The 19,316-nt window shown below is 36.7% G+C and overlaps 1 protein-coding gene across 4 annotated transcripts in view; it reads right to left on the bottom strand.

The window, feature by feature from the left end:
- The window catches only part of LOC117419941 (synaptotagmin-1), a 197,848-nt gene that overhangs the window by 111,203 nt on the left and 67,329 nt on the right, over nt 1-19,316 (bottom strand). For 3 of the 4 annotated variants that reach the window (XM_058985648.1, XM_058985652.1, XM_058985650.1), the window contains exon 2: nt 13,527-13,579. The gene's annotated coding sequence lies outside the window, so the exon portion shown is untranslated. Of the gene's footprint in view, nt 1-13,526; nt 13,580-16,491; nt 16,922-19,316 lie in introns of those variants that run through there. The other variant, XM_058985649.1, reaches the window with a different exon arrangement.

Raw genomic sequence — 19,316 nt, 5'->3', positions numbered from 1 at the left:
CTGTCTACTGCTCGAATCCATGGTGCCAGGGGGGGGACTGTGGAGGCATGGAGTGCAGCTGCGACCATTGTCAGGTCATTATTATAAGACCCAGTGGGATGGAATCCATAGAGGAAAGGGGGCACCAACGGGGGGGGGGGGGGGGGTTTGTGTTTGGGTTTTTATATTATGTTGTGTTATGTATTGTTCCATGTTGTTCTTTTCTCTTTAAATAAATAAAAAACATTTGTTCAAAAAAAAAAGAAAGTGACTTTGAGAGACACACACAGGAGCCACGGCGAGTTAGAATGAAACCCATTGATGTTTATAGCTATTTACAATCTGACATGATGGTGATGCAAATGCATCTCACTTTAAATGAGCAAACTTCTATTTTAAAAATGAATCTGAACCAAAAAAAATTAGCTCCATAGCCATCAATATATGCACTGAAAAGAAAAGCATCAGTGCATTAGTAGATGGGTAACTTCATTATAAACCTGAAGGAAACTGAATGCTTAGGGCTTAAAAGGATATCTAAAAAAAAAAAAAAGAGAGTGATTACAACCTTTAAAGCCCTACTTTTATCCATACCATTGCTATGTCTCTTTGGCAAAGCAGTGTTATGTAGGAAGATGAGATAAGACCCTACCCTAACATCTTCAAAAGGATTTCTAATCTCTGTAGCTGCCTAATTCAAAGGGGAGAGTTTTTTCATCTAAATGAAAAGGAGTCACCCTAAATATGCAGTCACTTGAAGAAATGTACCCCCTCTGATGATAAAAAGTAAAAAGCAAGTTGTCAACTTTGCAGTCTCTACAGTTGTCAAAGGTTAATTTTAAATTCTGATATTGTTTATGCCCAATCTAACTCAGAGTATGTGAATCAATAAAACACAAGCGATTCTGTGTGCACTGATGTGCATTGAAAATGATATGTCCTGGAACTCAGAAGGTCTTATCTTTCATTTATTTACTCATCTGCTAAATGTATTGTCAATGACAAATGTACTAAAATGAAACATTACATTATAACTAATACATTGATTAAACGATAATTGAAATAAATACAATTCAATTTGCCTTGCATTTGAGGGTAATATTCAAGGTTTATTATTACTTTGTATTAAATTCTATTGTAGTTTTGATCTATTGCTAGAAGATCTGAAGTTTCCTCATAGTTCAAAATCTAATAATCCTCACCTTAAAAATATTTAAATAAATAAATAAAAAACATTTCCAATAGTTTGTTGTCCAGCTCTGGCAGTAAAAACAATAATCCTTCCGCTCGCTCTCTCACTCTCCAACTCTATAACCAAACCATCACCCTCAAAATACATTGTTAAAAAGTAGGGCTGTGTTCGAAGGTTCGTCAGACGCCATTGACACACTGTGTGGTTTTTTTGTTTTTTCCTGTTAATAGAAACTGTTTGACAATATATGAATACTATAAATCACACATTAAATGTCCAAAGCATGTTCCAAAGACGAGGCGCGTAACTGGTGAACGTCCGATCTCCCATTGTTCGCAGCCTCGTCTTGCATCTCATACAAAATGTATCAGTCTATCTATGAAAGTCTGGAAATAGTTCATTGTTCTGATCTCATTTAAGCTGTATAGTATTTACTTCAAGAATACTTTACACCACCTTGCATCATCACTTTAAAAAAATGCAGTGAAACCCTTTGCACACTTCCACCACAATACAAAAATACAAGTACAGTCTTGTTAGAAAACTGTGAGGTTGTAAGTTGTAGGTTGTAAGTTGTAGGTTGTAGGCAGCTTTCCAAGATTTGACACAATGTCTGGAGCAATCTTTGGTCCCCAGATCTTAAAACAAGTGCAGGGGCATGGAAAATGAAAAGTGCTTTTAAATAGGCTGGTGCTAGATTATTCAGGGCTTTGTACGTGAGTAAAAGAATCTTAAATTCAATTCTTTGCCTTAACGGGAGCCAGTGAAGGGATGCTAAAATAGGGGTGATGTGAGCAGAGAGTGGGGTTCTCGTTAAAACCCTGGCCGCTGCATTCTGGACCATCTGGAGTCTCTGCAGAAGCTTACCAGAGACCCCTGCTAATAGTCCATTTCAGTAATCAATACGAGAGGTAATGAACGCATGGACCAGTTTTTCTGCATCAATAGCTGTAAGGGAAGATCTTAGTCTGGTAATGTTACGCAGATGGGAAAATGTAATCTTGATGGTATTATTAACATGGGACTCAAAAGAAAGTACCAAAGATCACACCAATCTCTGGGGTCACTTGACAAGCGTAAGTTCATATTATTATTATTAGTATTAAGATTTTTAGTAGTACCAAAATGTGACTGATAAGCTGCTTGGAATGGTGACTGTTAAATAAAGTCTGCAGGTACTGTATGTGTCGCAAACATCTTCAATTACGTGGAAATAAACAATGTGCGTTTTTATTTGTATTTACATTATAAAAACATGATTACTGTTCTATATAACATAATTTTAAACTACACGTGAACATTTTATTCCATTTATATGGATTACCCGTAAAATAGGATTTTCAATCAAATATAAACAAGTAGCTATGGTGATGTCACCAGTAAATTATGCAAATGAGTACCACTGAAGGTTCGAACCTTCCTTCGGTAATGTGTTCCACACCTTCGAAGGTCAAAATGTACACTTCGTTGCAGCCCTATTAAAAAGCATTTTTACAGTTACATCATGTTAATAAAATCACCCATGGGAGACAAATGGAGTTAAAAGGCAACAGTACTTAGATGTGCCACTGTTAAGTTCAATACAGTATATACTTTTTATACTAATAAGATGAATCATGAGATTCTTTTGTGTTTGATTGACAGATGCAGAGGTAATTGACAGTCTATGCTAGTTGAAAACTACACATGCTGACAGGACCAAGCTGAAAACGCAGGCAGTAGAAGATATTGCTCGTTTTCCTAACAGCAACCCATTCCCCATGTAAAGTAAATAAGCTGCAGAGATGTATAACCACCTTACTTGCGCAGCTCAATAACCAAACAAGAAACGCTGTCAGAGTAGAAGCAGCTTTGGATGATTCTGGACGGGATAGCTATCTTTTTTTTTCTTTATCCCTGCAAGGCCCTTTAGCTGTACAGTTCCAGACCACAAAGTCTACAGCAAACACAGGCAAGCAAAAACCTTATGATAGAAGTGTCATTTCAGTTTGCTCAGCCAGACCGGGCACATGTATTAGCAAACCCTTTAGACAAAAGACTGTCCTTCTTTTCTCCTTGCTCTAGTTGCTTCCTTGCTGAAGCCTTACAGATATAGATTTTAAAGAAAGTGAAAACTCCTGTACCAAACAAGCATACACCAGAGGCATGTCAGGATTTCTCAAAAGTAATATGCAGTACTGTGCTTCGAGGAGTAAGGGATGCTATAGTTATGCTTCATTATTTTTTTTTAAAGTGCAAGGCACAGCAATTGTTTTATCATTACAAAATAATTTAAATAGTATAATAACAGAAATAAACAACGTAGATGGGAGATTTGCCTAAATAAACAATGAATGATTTGGAGCCTGATCTGTCAGCTCTCTGCTGCTAAGCAAGGCTGGACCTGGTTAGTACTTGGATATGTGACCTCCAAAGCAAACCAGGTGCTGCAGGAAGGGGTGTTGGTGGGGAGTACCCTAGCAGGGTTTTTTGGGGCACGGTTTCTATGACCTGTCAAAGGGATCATCTAAATTATTACAATATTACATTTATTTCTTTAATACATACATTTACATTTTTTATTAGTATTTTCTATCCAGCTCTGCTTTTTTTCTGTTAAAGATATCTCCTTCACATAAATGGAATCTAGAACAAAAGTGCTTTGGCATACAATTGCAGCTCTGTTGGTTTTTTTTGAAACAGTGAGATACATACAGCAAACGTGATCCTTTAGTGAGCCCTGTGCTGTTGCTTAGAAGCGTTGGTTGTGACTCCAACCCTGTTCTGTGATGTTGTTCTTCATCAGAGGTGGTAGAAAGGACTTTCATGTTTTGTCTCTGAGCTAAGGATGTACATTCATGAGACAGGCAAGCTTACAGAGTACTCTGTGACATTTTGTCTATTTTGTGAAATCTACTTAACAAGGAAATGGGCACCCCTTATACCACTGTATGGTTTGAGTCTGTGCACATGCCTTAATTTTAGACCTATTATGGCAATTTGTCTTCCAGCAATGCTATGGTAGCATTTACATTTTACAAGACTGATCATATTATCTCACTCCTAAATTAGAATTCACATACTAACGGTCTGAATAATTGAGTTAAATTAAAACAGTATAATAACATCTCTTTATTGAAATGAACTTGTCACTTCAACCAGGCAGAGGCTTGTGATAGAAAGTAATTTGGAATAAAATGTATACAATGAAATATCCAAAAACGTCAATTATTTTTACTGCGCAATCTTAAGAAGTCTTCTGTAAATGCATTAACATTTTTTCTCATCTCAATGTTGAAGCTGCTTTCTATCTTAGGTTTTATTATACAGATTCAATGTAACTTCCCACATATTGTTCACATGGGGTTTTAGAGAACCCTTGCCCAATTTTAATATAGAAATGTGTGGCAGGGAAAGGGTATCTATATACAGTACATTAGAGTTGCACACCTGTAAGATGTATTTATGAAATAACGTTTGAAAAATAAGCACATCTTAAAGGTGTTAGTGTTGAAACAATCAGGTGAGATCTGTCAGTGTGCCAATGAACGCATGTGTGTATATATCTGACTGCCCTTTCCCTGCTGGGAATAGGCACTGGAAGGAAGCTCCAGGCAATCTGGCATTAACACAGGGCCCATGACAACCTCTTGCACTGTAGGCTGACTTCATGTACATTTTAAAGATTGCTCAACCAATGAATCAACATTGATTGAGGTGGACTTTTGGGAAGCTTAATAAAAGGTTAAGATATTTTATTAAGGTGTTCCTTTTACCATATTTCAATCTGCAACATGAAACCAACCTGTATGACTCAATCTTATCTCATTCCAATATGAAACTGGGGCCAGCATGGCAGTTCCATCTGCACAGTCCAATCAGAAACCAGATGTGACACAAGGTCAAAGGTTGCCAATTTGCGTTTCCCAGTCCCATTTTTTTAAACCTAACTCAATATTGCCCTGACAGTAAAATAAACTGTCTACATGTTCAGCCGTCAAGGTTGGATACCCACCTTCAGTGTAATTTGCATTGCATGTTCATTAGGTCACTCCATCAAAGCGATTTGGAGAGACCATTATCTGCCAACCTAAATTGCTGATTTGGGCTGAGAGAATTCCACTTCACGCCAGTTTTATCTTCGTCTACTGCTGATAGAAACAAAAGAGCACCTTTATTCCAATCAGTTTTATCTGACAAAACAATTTATATGAATATATTGAATAACTATGATGTGTAATATTGACAATTTTGACAATGCTGGACCAACCAGTTGATTCTGATGCAAATTCTTGCTATAGATTTGCTGCTGGTCAGGCTTCCAACAGTAAAGTGCAGCCAATTATTCCTATTCCCTGTGCTACTTCATAAGCTTGCTTTAATATTCAAGACGTTGAGGGCTAAGAACACAAACAAAGCTAAAAGAACATTAAGGATGGGATTTGATTTTAATAATTAAATAAAAAAGCAATCCCATGGTTCCATCATCAACACAAACACAATACAGGTTACATATCAAATCAGATATGCTTTATTAAAGCTTACAGTCCATGCAGACTTCACTTGGTATCATAATGCCGTACTGGGTTGCCAATTCCTCCCCTCCTTCTTTGGCACATTTTGACATTCACACATTCATCTCTCCATTTAAAATGCCACTACTAGCTTTAGGCGCATTGTAACACCTTTTAGGTAAAGCTGACACTGTCTCCGGGGTTGAATTCAGCACTTTTGAAATCAGGATTTGTTGAACACATTGGATTACCCTATCTATTTAAAGAATAGGGAAAAACAACATTAATGTAACATATAAATCTATAATTCCAATTTAAAAAAAAAATATATTATATAAATTACTTTCCGGAAAGAAATATAAGTTGGTTCAACTTGTGATTTGAGAGTTGGTACACTTCTGCTAAGGAAATGTTTGCTGCAGAAAAAAAAGCACCTCGGACAGCTCAACTCTCAGCTTTCAGAGGTCTCATTTAGACATCTGGGATCATGCATCAGCAGCAATTAGAGACAAGATAATTGTATTTACTGTCATCTTACACTAAATGTCTTTCTTCTCCAATACACCATTTTGGCAGCCAACACAGACCATTTTAAACGACTCTTGTTTCCAGCAAAAGTTTGTTTTATTTTTAAAGATTGTTTCAACAGCGACTCGAGTTCCAATGTTCCAATGTACTCGTACATCCTCAGACAGTCCGGGATATATGAAGATTACGAGGCAGGTATAGTTTTAAAATATACAAAAGAAACTGTAAATGTCAAATAAATGAATGTACACAGACAGCGAGCTGAAGTGCAGTCATAAACACAAGCAATCAAATGGCATCTAATGTTAAAAAGTGATGTTTCATCAAACACCTTCTGAAATGTACAGTAAATAGTGAACTTTTAATTGACTGAGCGAGTGCTTTGCTGACATAAATGTTCCATTAACAATTACTGTCTTGCGGGACGCTGTGATTTGGGACAAGAGGCCCTAAATATTGTAGTGTGTCTGTTAAGAAAGAGCTGAGAATATCCTCTTTGATGAATGCACAAAAGGCTGAAATGTATTCATATCTTTCAAAACCTACAAGAACTGAGGGCATAAAATAGGACATACTGTCACGTTTAATGATATTTTTTGTCACAAACAGTAAGCCAACACATGCGAAATGTCAGAAAACTGCGAATAACAAATTTCCACTGAGAAGTTATAAATAAACTGCAGAGTGGCATTCATTTAAAAAAAAAAAAACAGAAAGAGAGAAAGTCACCCAGCCACCTTGTAGTTCCAGAGAGCTGTGTCAAAATACAATAAACAAAGCGTGATCCATGCTACTGCTTTAGTATTTCATTTTGAAATTGTTTTTCAGTCAATTCAACAGGGAATCAGAGCATAACTCCGTAGTCATTAACATGAAGGGACCTGACCCAGATGCACTTGCGAGTAACTTTAGGAAGCCTAGAAAATGCTAGCAGTTCTCGAGAGTAAGATTTAGAAAAAGGCCATTGCTGATTACAATTCCTGCACACAACCCCTGCATGCTAGCCAACTGTGTTTGAAAATGTAGTTTTTATGAGGTTTTAAATATAGTGAGCTCTGGATTAAGTACAATGTATTATTAACTCTCTCTCCCTCTCTCTCTCTCTCTCTCTCTCTCTCTCTCTCTCTCTCTCTCTCTCTTTCTCTCTCTCTCTCTCTCTCTCTCTCTCTCTCTCTCTCTCATATTTAACTGTTAACCCTTAAGATGCTGGTCGAGCTACTTTCCGACCCACACATTTGATTACAATTACAACTAACAATGATGAGAAAGAATTTACAGTTTTTTCGATCTTTATTTTTCAATTCAAGCAGAGAATGGGTGAAATCAACCTTTATGCTTTAAAAAAAAAAAGACATTTTATGCCATGGAAATAAAGTCTCATTTAGCGAAACCCCTTTATCATATTCAACATGCAACAAAACCATGGTTACCAACATTGTAACTGAAATAACGTTTGGACACAGCGGAGCTATACCTTGTAAAGATAAAGATCCTACACAAATTAAAACATTGTCTCAAATAAACCGTAGAAAACGCAGCATATAAGTGCTTTACACAGACTTTTATAGCATACATTTATAAGTAAAAATAATATGCACAGAACAAAACATTAGATAGTTGAACAGAACTAAATTATTATTCGGAGCTCCCCCTATCCTGCTTCAGCACAGCTGGACTCAGAGTCACTGGAAGGTAAGGCAGACTCGCCTGCTTCATATATATATATATTCGTATTATTAGTATTATTATTTGCATGTACAGTTCCAAAATGTAAAAAACAAGGACTTAATTTAACATAGGACTGACTCACTAATCTTTATCTGGGGGCCTTGGTTCAAAGTAAGATGAGTCAAGAGATCTGAGCTCTCCTTAATGAAGAGCAGTACAAACACACTCACACAGCCTACATATAGTTCAGCAGAGACACAAATACTCACACAACTCCCAAAGGATACCAATCAATAACTGGACATAAACACTGTTGACAAAATAAGCTGCCACTTGAGGTTCTGTGCTCCACCTAGATAACACAGATGATACAGGCTTGATATACTCAGGCTGTCTTGCTCAAAAAGTGTTGAACACAACAAACAGCATCGCTTATATTATGGTTAAGCATATTAATATATATCTTTATGTAGCACCTTTCATAGTGGACCACCATCACAAAACGCTTTACAGAGGTAGGCAGGTTAAGAGACTTGCTCAGGGTCACACAGTGAGTGAGTCAGTGGCAGATGTGGGATTTGAACTGGTGACCTCCTGGTTATAAGCCCTGGACTTTAACCACTGGACCACACTGCCTCCTATTAATGACCTGCTAGAAGTCTGGTGACATAATCAACAAGTAAGAAAACACCAGCATTCACAATCATACAGCCCTTCATGATGATATCCAGATTTTACACAAAGCCAGAACCCTCACACATGGAACTGCTTGGTATGCCGCCACTCAACCTGGGAGGGCACCCTTGGGATGGCAAAGAAATACATCATTCAGAATTTCCCACTGGGACACTTAACACTCTTGATGGATGTTGTCTTCAGTATAGAAGCCGTGTGAAGTGGCTAAGTATAAAGCAACAGTAATTGATAAACACATCCTCTAGTTTTGAATGGGGGGAGGGGCGCTTTGGCGAGCGCATGCGCTTATTAACCTTTTGTCCGTAAAACTGGGCGCTAATATGAATAAGGGCAGACCCGGGAGCTATATCAAGCATATGCACTGTATATATTATATTATGACTGCAGTGTACAAAAAATGAAACTTTTTTTTTTGTATGTGCTCCTATTCTCAAGACTTCAATACAGGAATAAAGACTTAGATCCAACCATGAGATTCTGTGACTAAAGTATTACAGCATCCATTAAAAAACAAAAGAAGAAACTGAGGAGCATTGCATCACTCAGGGCATGGCTTACAACAATGGCAACTAACCCCACAGTCAACCACAACAACATCCTTGGGATTTTTATTATTATTATTATTTATTTCTTAGCAGACGCCCTTATCCAGGGCGACTTACAATTGTTACAAGATATCACATTATACATTATTTCACATTATACAGACCTTTTTGACCTTTCCCCTCATTATCGCATGAATGCAGTCTCTTGGATTTATGATGAAAAGAAAAGGCTGATGTACCCATTAACCTAGTTTACATGGCAGACAGACATTCTCTGACCAGGCTTGGAGGCTGCTTTTGACCTTTCCCCTCATTATCGCATGAATGCAGTCTCTTGAACTAATGAATCAAGCACAGCTTTTTCTGAGAGTCTACATGACATCAAAAAAAGGCAAAGCCAATTGAATCTGCCTTTCTAAGTCAAATACATAGGTCGTCTTAAACATGGGCTGGCCATTTTTGCAATTCCTAGCAGCATTTGTTAGCATGCTGTGCAATTCGGGCAGCAGTGTAGAGTAGTGGTCAGGGCTCTGGACTCTTGACCGGAGGGTTGTGGGTTCAATCTCAGGTGGGGGACACTGCTGCTGTACCCTTGAGCAAGGTACTTTACCTAGATTGCTCCAGTAAAAACCCAACTGTATAAATGGGTAATTGTATGTAAACATAATGTGATATCTTGTAACAATTGTAAGTCGCCCTGGATAAGGGCGTCTGCTAAGAAATAAATAATAATAATTTGTTAAGGCAATGGTAAAGTATAGCCTAATGCTTTTAATTTGTCTTTGTATTATTTCACATCATCTTGAAAATGTATTGATTTGTTATTGAGTTGAGCGGCAGACAGACAAGGATTACTTTTTCTAGATATTGCTGTTTCCCTGTATTTTCCTCCACACTGTGTTACATTGCATAGCAACAGAATTTGATCAGGGATTGCACAAGCTTAAAATCAGCTTTTTTTACTATTTGTATTGCAGTAAACTTTCATTTCAAATTGTAAACATTTAAAACTATAATAATAATAATAATAATAATAATAATAATAATAATAATAATAATAACACAGTACCTTGAAACATGCTTTTTATATATTTAAATTAAAATGAACACAGTACTCTGAGCAATGCACTAATGCAATTTTAAAGCAGCGGGTTACATGGTACTTGCTGTGAACATATCTGAAAGGTATTAATTACACAGACAGTTTGAATGAAGTGCTACCAAGTGATAATGGGGACTTGCTCTTGAAGTTCATATTCCTAAGACATCTATGACAGTAAGTACTGCATATCTACATGACTGCTTCCTGCTTTATGATCTGCTTTGAGGTCAGGGAAAAAGAAATGCAAGTAAGGATTTAATTAAAAAAAAAAAAAAAAAGTCTACTTGCTTGTTTCAAATATCCTGTCCATATTGTACCACTCTGTTGCCTCGCTGCTTGCTTATCAGATTAGGCTTTCAGCCACAATGCATGCTGAAATTCTACAGACTCATAACACCCATCTCCCTAGCTGGTTCTATGGGGCTTCCTCTAGTCGCCATGGAGATTTTTTCTCTAACCCAGTAGGAAGTACATGTACCTACCCTGCACACAGGCAGGCAGCCAGCTTATATGGTAACAGATAAAACATTGCCAGGTTTAAAAAAAAAACACAACCTCTTGGTTGTTATGTAAAGAAGTTAAGGGATACAACATTTTTAGCAAATGAGTCTTCTAGTAGCAGAGGCTACAAGAAATAATCAAGCATTGGCAAACTGACGGTAAAACTGCTGTCTTGAAATTTGTGTCACTGTAGGGGATTACATTTCAGCATTTCTGTCATTAAAAAAAAAAAAAAAAAAAAAAAAAACACATCCCAAATTGTGTAAACACAGAAGGATTGGGAGAGCAATAGGAGTGGATTGAAAAAAAATCCAGAATTGAGATCAAAGGCTAGTTTTATTGAAAATAAAAACCTGCAGGACTGGCTTTCAAGCTGGGGCTCAAAAGGGGAGGCCCTTTGTATTTGCAGAGTTTATCCAAACAAAGGCCTGCTCCTGTTTGCTGCCCACAGCACTATGTGCTGTGCCTGTCTAAGCAAACCTGTATTGTATCATTACAAAATTATAGACTTTCCCTGGTGCAAGTCAGATTTATTTTACATTTATCGGCATAATTGGTCAACAAAAGATGTGAATCAGTTTGTGCTAGAAATGATGATTGTTAAGCATAGTTCAGGAGGAGGAACAGCCCCTGCGCTATGTCACTGTTATTACTGTATAAAATCCCAGATTTACATTCAGCCTACTGTGCTTGTACAAGCATCATCCACCCTCCTACCTCCCCCGTCTCTGCCTTTACAGCTGCCCACAGACTTACATGGGTGTCTCAGATCGCCATAAAAATATCTATGAAGCAATCGTCTCTCTAAGCACAAACATTGTACATCATCACAAGTGCATTTTGTAGTCACTCTACATCACATGTATTCACTGCCTATTGTCTTGCATTCTGTTCAATAAAATTATATTTCTACAATACACGGGGTGTTTGTCTTGATATCCTGAACCACGTTACCTGCGTATGTTTTGGGGGCAACAAAGACCAGTCTACCCACTGTAAAGGCACCTATTATGCCCCCACTGTAATCAACATATGATAAAAGGTTATGAAAGTGGGTGGGGATAGTCTCTAATAATCATAGCACAAAACATTCTGTCACCATCATTTAATTTTACCAAGGGTTTGACCACTTTAATCCAAAATGTAGAGATGCTTTTAGAGGCTGTATCAACTCTTCCTTTTTGGTGCTAAGTACAGTATTTACTTTTGTTGTTTTGCTATTAGCTAGTGAGAATTACACAATAGCCATTCCAAACAGCTACAAAACATAGCAACGAAAGATACCAACTGATTGGTGAACAGCTGCAGGTTTTATGCCAATCCTCCTTGCTTCTGACTCAATGACAGTAAATGGATAAGGTTTTTGTGGCACTGCAGCCCACCATTCTCGGGAATAAGAATTTTGATGGAGCTTTGACAAGATTAACATTTTCAGTATCTACTTCACCTGTTTGGTGTTACAGTAGATGTGCCCCCCACGTAACATAGAGAAACATTTTTTTTTCTTTTTTTTTTTCCAAGAGACATTGCATGGCTATCTAAGAGGATTAGAGGATAAATGACTCATAATCCATTCTTGTCGAATGAAAAACAGAAAAAATAACCTGATATGAGCAGTTAGCGCCTGTACGAGTTCTCACTGTTACTTTCTCACTGTGATAAACAACCCCAAAGGGGAGGCAGGTTATAAAAACAGAGTAGCATATAATATAATTTGTAATGAATTACTGTTTCATGATCAATATACCTGCAACTGGAAAAAAAATAATCTTACATACAGTGTGTATAACACTAAACAGTTCCATACACAGAAAGACTGGAGGAAAGTGAAACATGTTTTCTTTGTTTTACAGTTATACCATTGAATTGCAAACCAACATGGTTACCTTTCTCTATTGGATTCCAAAATGTTAGTTGGAGAACGGTTACTTCCAGTGATTTTGTTTCATACGTTTAGATTTTGTCCTGGAAGAAGCCTCTGAGCACAGTAATGTCCCACTTTAACCTTAAAACAAACCCATTCTTTTTTTGTAATTATTATCTTCCACGAGGTGTTCTGTTGAAGGTTAATGAGACTCTACTGTGGAAGAGCCCTATTGGGACAGAGGAAGTGGATAAGTCCAACTGTAGCTACTGTCAAGTGTCTCAGGAGTGCCGGGTTTGAAATTCTACCCTTCATCCTCTCTAATGAGGTCTGGGTATTGCTTACTGCCAGATAGGGGGACACTTTCAAAAAGATGAATCAGATCAGTTCAACAATGGTGGTTCTCAGTAGACAGCTGGGGTGATTCTATCTTGGGTAGGGAATGTACTATTAGTGCAAGGCTGGTAGGTGGAGTCTAGCCTGTTTAGGGTCTAATAGCTTGTTATTAGGGAGTATAGGAGGGTCACAGTGTTGTCTCAATTCACTCTAAATCTGTCTGTTCTACTATTGGGTACTAGTGTAACACATTATTATTAGGCTCCCACTTTTTAACTCATTTGCAGTCTTTTCTCTTTTCTGAGGTACCCCTGCTGATAATAGGGTGGCTACCTACACATATTAATTTATTGTATTTTTATCATTTAACTAAAAAAAAAAGGCAACTCTGATAATCAAGCAATACTTCTATGTGTCTGAGCAGCATTTAATTTCAAGAGCCATATTTCACAATAATTCTCCAGTTTGTGTGAACAGATGAATGTCATATTTTGCTGCCGCCCCTCATTATACAGATAACCCTCTGCTTAACCCTCTAAGCCAAGTTTTTGTTGGCTAAAATTTAAAACAAATAAATATGTAAATATACAACAACATATTATTAAATAATACAAGTACTTACAATTTGCTTGTAACTCCCCTCCTTTCTTCCTTTTCCCTTTCAATAGAAATTCACTGCAACAAAGAAAAACAAACAATGCTTAATGCAGTTGTGTCGTGAATCATTACAAGGTTTAATTTTTACTCTCCAAATGGATTATTAAGGGTGTAGATGTGTAATCAGGGGGGTTTCCCGGTTTATACACAAGCTGGCAATGTCATCCACCCTCTGTGACTAACCATCTGGAGATTAGACATACCGTAAAGGCTCCAGATCAAGAACAGGAAAACAGTCCTTCTTGATACATACTAACTTCGCTTGTGAAAGTAACATTCATTCACAATGTCTTTTTTTAATATAAACAATTGTCTGGTAAACCATGTCTGTTAAAAAACGATTTAGTTATGCCTTAGGCATGCATTAGAAAGCGTTTAGAATATACAAAACGACCATACTAATGAGGCAGGCACTTACACAGCCTGATATAAGGGCTGTACTTACTGTAGTCACCGTGAAAAAAAGAGACTGATTCTATAAGGCTTGTTACAAAAATTGAATGTTTGCTAAAAAGGACTATCAGGTCTTGGACGCAGTACCAATGATATCATGTATAACATCCGCAGGTTACAACATGACATGAATAAGAATAATTTGTGGTAGCTACTTTAAAAGGCATTGTACAGTAACTGAACAAGGTCAGTGTACAGATGCATGCACCTGATTGTGCTATGTCTGTGGGGTGCATCTGTACATTTATAAACCAATGTTGCAAATATAAGCCCTGTCTCGTAATAATAAAAACACAATTTGAAAATCTGTACCTCAGATGTAAGCTATAACCTAGTCATTTATAACCTGCTACTACTGCAGGCTATAGCAGGAGCATGGTGTACAGTACATAACATTGGGACGCTGCTGTGGTTTGGGTAATAGACTACAAACCCATAACACTTTTTGAAGAGGCTTACAATAGTTGAATAGATGTTCAAACATGGACAGAACTGGCCAGTTGTAATATTTTCCATTATACAAAGCTGGCCAGATAAAGTCAATCAAATACAAATAAATTAAGAAAAGATGACAGAAAGTTGCATCAGTAGACATGCGGACAATGTACAACCCAGCACTTCTGCCACCAAGGTCACTAAAAATAAAATGTGATAATCTGCGATTTCTACAAAAATAATAGCAATAATAACGATAAAAAATAATCTAACAGTGCAGCATGTTTATCATATAACTTCATCTAAATCTGTATCGGTCTCGTGAGTCAGTTACATTGATTGTTCAAAGTGCTGATCTGAGGATTAATTTAGCGATGGATCTGAAGACGGGAAACAGAATCCCCGCTCATCCAATACCATTTAAAAACCTGGCTGTTTATTAACAAATGGACATATCGTCATGACAACAGTTTCCATGAAGAAGAACAAAAACACCCTTCGATTACAACCCTTTATTCTGTAAAGGAAATTGAAATGATTGGTGCGCTGGTTTTGGGTCTGTCGTTCTTTTTTAAATATGTTGCTGGTTTAGGCTCTGGTACGGTGGTTGAGTGCATAGAACAGTCTGGTTGCTTTGCTATACAGTTTTCTCAAAACATAGGCTCTAATCCAAAGGGATTTCATTAAATCCATTGGTTTAAATTCTTATTCTTAATAACGACGGTAAACCAGCCACGAATATACTAACTAAAACATGTACTATTTGTGTCATTATACCCACCGTAGTCCGTCAGTTCTTTGATCATAATAACTACAGTATGCATTTTGCTCGTGTTGGAGAGCGGAGAGAGCGAACCACACGGTACAGTTAAAATGATTGCAAAATGTTACAATACTTCCAGGTACGGTCAAGCCAAAAAAACAAATTATAAATTGATGAAAGATTTGCCTTTTTATAAATGAATACAATCACATAAAACTGGTTCTCGTTAGAAGGTTGTGCAGTACACTTTGTAATACTTTTTGACTCGTACCAAAAAATAACCACACCAGTAAAAAAAAAAACCTATCCGAGGGACTTGACTAACGTGAGATGACACAAATGCAGATGTCTGTCATTCTTCATATCTCTCTCTGTATTGTTAAACTACGAGTAAGCGACAATGTCACCAATACAATAATCCTCTCCAATTTGCAGTATTTAGGTAATTTGACGGTATTGCTGACCTACTCCTAGGGCACACAATAATGAATTATTAGCATTTCCTTGTATTCATAAAACATAATCATATTGCGAGGACAACCGCCTTTAAAAGTAACGCCCAATAGTTAAGCAATACCAAACGAAGGAAGAAAGTATACCAAATTAAGATATTTTAGTTTCCTTGTTGAACACAGGAGTTAACAGTTTAAAACTACAGCTAATTAAGTTAGAGGATATTTTATGCCAGCATGAAAAATAAACAAAGAAATAAACGTCGAAATTAATAAATAAATAAATAAATGTCGAAATAAATATATAGATATGTTTGTATTTTTATATTTCTTTCTTTCTTTATTTGGACATGTGTTTATTTATTTTGATATTTATTTATCCATGTATTTATTTATTTGTGTATTTATTTATGTATTTATTTTTCATGTTGTCATAAATCCCTCCAGCAGTATGGTATATTGCTAAACGTTGTACACTGAAGGCATCATGTTAAGAAAGTCAAAAATACTGAACACAGATTTTGAGAAAACATTAAATTAAAAAAACACCAAAAACAAGCCATGTACCTCAAACAAAATAAAAACTAAATGGAAGCAGTATTCAACCTAGCTGTAGTAATAAATGCATAAAAAATGGGCCGAATAATAACGTGTGTGTTTAAGTAAACATACACAGTAAGCATTTTCAGTCTGTGTGTGATCTAATCAAGTAACCCAGCAGCAGATCAAGCAAACCTCTTTGCAGCTTTCACAGACAGTTGTCAGTTTTGTAATAATGTCATGACATTGTTTTACTACAAAGTGTTTAGTGAATGAAAGTAACTCACCCATGAAACCCAGTAATGAGCAGCACCTCAGTGGTTCAAGCACTGTATTCCTTAGGGTGACTTCTCTTAGCCTGCCCACGTCTCGCGACTGAGTGACTGGGGGAGAGCGTCGCCTTTAATCTGTTTGTTGGTTGTCTGGATGCATCGTTTCAAACAATCTCATTAGTGCTGCTGTGCCATGCCAGAGTGTTTAATGGTAGATTGGACGACCACTGCGTTAATTTAAACAACCCCGATTAAGAAAATAGAAGACGACGAAGGCCACACATTGAAATGTGTGTGGGCGTCTGTGCTTGGTAAACCAATCGAAATATGATTAAAGTTAAAGATAGAGCTATGTAAAAATGTTGCCAGAGCTGGGAAATGTTCTCGTCTGCTGAGTATAGTATTTGTCTACGAATGGTCTCAATAGGAAAGCTGCTCACTTTACAGAATGGACCACACTAAAACGCTGAAAGCAAAGACGAATGATACAGTACCAGTACTGTATCACGTGTGGCATGATTGTATCGACCTTGCGTTAGTGTAACTGTAAACCATACAGAAACGTACTGGTATTTAGATAAAAGGCAGTTAACTGGATTTTTTAAATTCATGGTTAATTTTGACTGAAATTGCATCTTCATTTGTAACTGTTCTTTGATCTGTATTGTTTTAGTCGAAATCTATCTAGGCCAAAAATGGGTCGGACTAGTGGGATTCCTAAGGCAATTATTATTTATATTTATTAATGAGAGGGAATACGATTTCTCTATCCTATTTTAAGCACAACAACTTCCCTACACGTACCCTATTATTATGCCTTATACATTTGTTTTTGTTTCCATACTTTATTTTCCCTCTGACTCTTGTGAAGATCCTTTTTTTTTACCCCTTCTCTTCATTAATGGAAGCACTTTCTTTCCTCTGCTGCTGTTGTAGCACGATAAAGCGAGGTCATGATGAAAACAATAACAAAACAATAAGGCTTCTGGTATAGCCCATTTTGTGAGATGCATGCAAAACCTCACATAGAAGCCTTTTTGTTTCCACTTATCTAAAAAAAAAAAAAAAAAAAAACCCTCAGTTACATAATTGGAAGCCCTTGCCCACTGTATTAATAACCATATCATTTTGTATTTGAATATTGTTAGTCTTCAATATTGCTAAATACTGTATTTGAGACAGACCAAGCCTTAGAGTATGTTGAAAAAGTTAAACAAGTCAAATATGCCTTGCTTAACTTGACAGTGTACCAGTGCTGGGGACAGTCAGTGTCCCTGCTGGCTAAATCCTGTCCTGTGCTCAGTTGTGTTTGTTAGAAACACTCCTGTGCCACTGACAGAGTGCATTCTTTCATGACAGTATATCTTCTAATGCTGTTCCTTTAGAGAAGGTTAGAGAATAGTACATTTCCATGGAGTTGAACTGTTTAGTGGTATTTAACTTCCTCACCACTTTTCAGTGACTTAAGCAGGCCATTGTCTGGCAGCCATTTTACTTCCAGGGGTTGGTCAGTGCACACAGCCTGAAGGCAGCTTAGCTTTTCTCAGGAGTATCAATGCCTACAGATTAATGATCCAAATCCATTCCAAATGTTTAAAAAAAATAACACTCTCTACAGGAATACAGTAACGGGATGGGATTAGAAAGACAGCTTTGTCATTTGTACTGAATGTTTTGTGGCAAGATTTTGATGCAGAACTTCAAAGTGGGTGAAGAAATAGTTTTAGTAACCATCGCTGAGCATTAGCTGTAAATTAAAAATAACAACTATGACTAATGAAAAACACTAAACCAGTTAAGATGAATCTACAAGGAAAATCAATTAATTTCAAGCATGGTGCTGTACATTATTTTATATAAACAGGTGACTAAGAAATAACAAAAGTTTACCAACTGCTTATCCTTGAAAACTGATGCTGTCATTATAAACCCTCCAGCTAAATATTTGCCTTGTATCTGATGTCTACCCATTTAGTAAATTGAATGCACTCCTTTGTTATCCTAGCTATCCATGTTCCATAAGGGAATAAGTAACATGGGGAGGTTTAGCAAATACATACAGTATACATATCATAGAAGCTATGCATATAATTCTGCACGTAACTGTTTATTACTCTATGAGTTAGGAATGTTATTTCCATTAAATATAGACCAGCTTTTGGGATTTATAATAGGTTAATACTGCCCCATACAGTAAATAAAATGTGCATAGTTTCTATGATTTAAAAATCATAGTTGGAATGTTACTCTACCGTTCATTACTTCTATTAAATGACTCCTTTCATATTAATTACACTAAACTAAGTACAGTATCAGTAATAAGTCCCTCTAGTGGCCTCCTTGGGAAATGGTATAACAGAGACTATAATGATAGACCAATTCCAGAGATGTTTTGTACAGCACAGTAAATATTAGGTACTGGTTGCAATGAAAAATAATCAAATGAATACAAATCCATACTTTGTTTTTATTTATTTATTTATTTATTTATTTATTTATTTATTGACATTTTTGCTGAATAGTTCACACAGATTGTATCGTTGTCTGTAAATATTGTCTGCATGTTCAAATCCAGGGCCCTGACAAACTGTCATGAAAGATGAGGATTTGCAAAGCAACACAACCTGTCAAAAAAGAGCCTGACAGTAAATAATGAATGCGGCACATACTGCCTTCCTCAGTTCATGTATTCTACTGTGGGGTTTTGAAAATATTCTATTTTACTGCAAACCTTCCTGTTTGACGGGCTTAAATCTTTTCAGCCTGGGTTTTTTCTAATGCTTTCTAATCTTTGTCAAAAGATATTTTCACAGAGACTTCAACACATCTCTCTACAGTAT

Source organism: Acipenser ruthenus, chromosome 14 (genome assembly GCF_902713425.1).
Source record: "Acipenser ruthenus chromosome 14, fAciRut3.2 maternal haplotype, whole genome shotgun sequence".
NCBI lineage: Eukaryota > Metazoa > Chordata > Actinopteri > Acipenseriformes > Acipenseridae > Acipenser > Acipenser ruthenus.
Note: the sequence above shows the minus strand (reverse complement) of the source record. Positions and strands in the feature narration are given on the sequence as shown.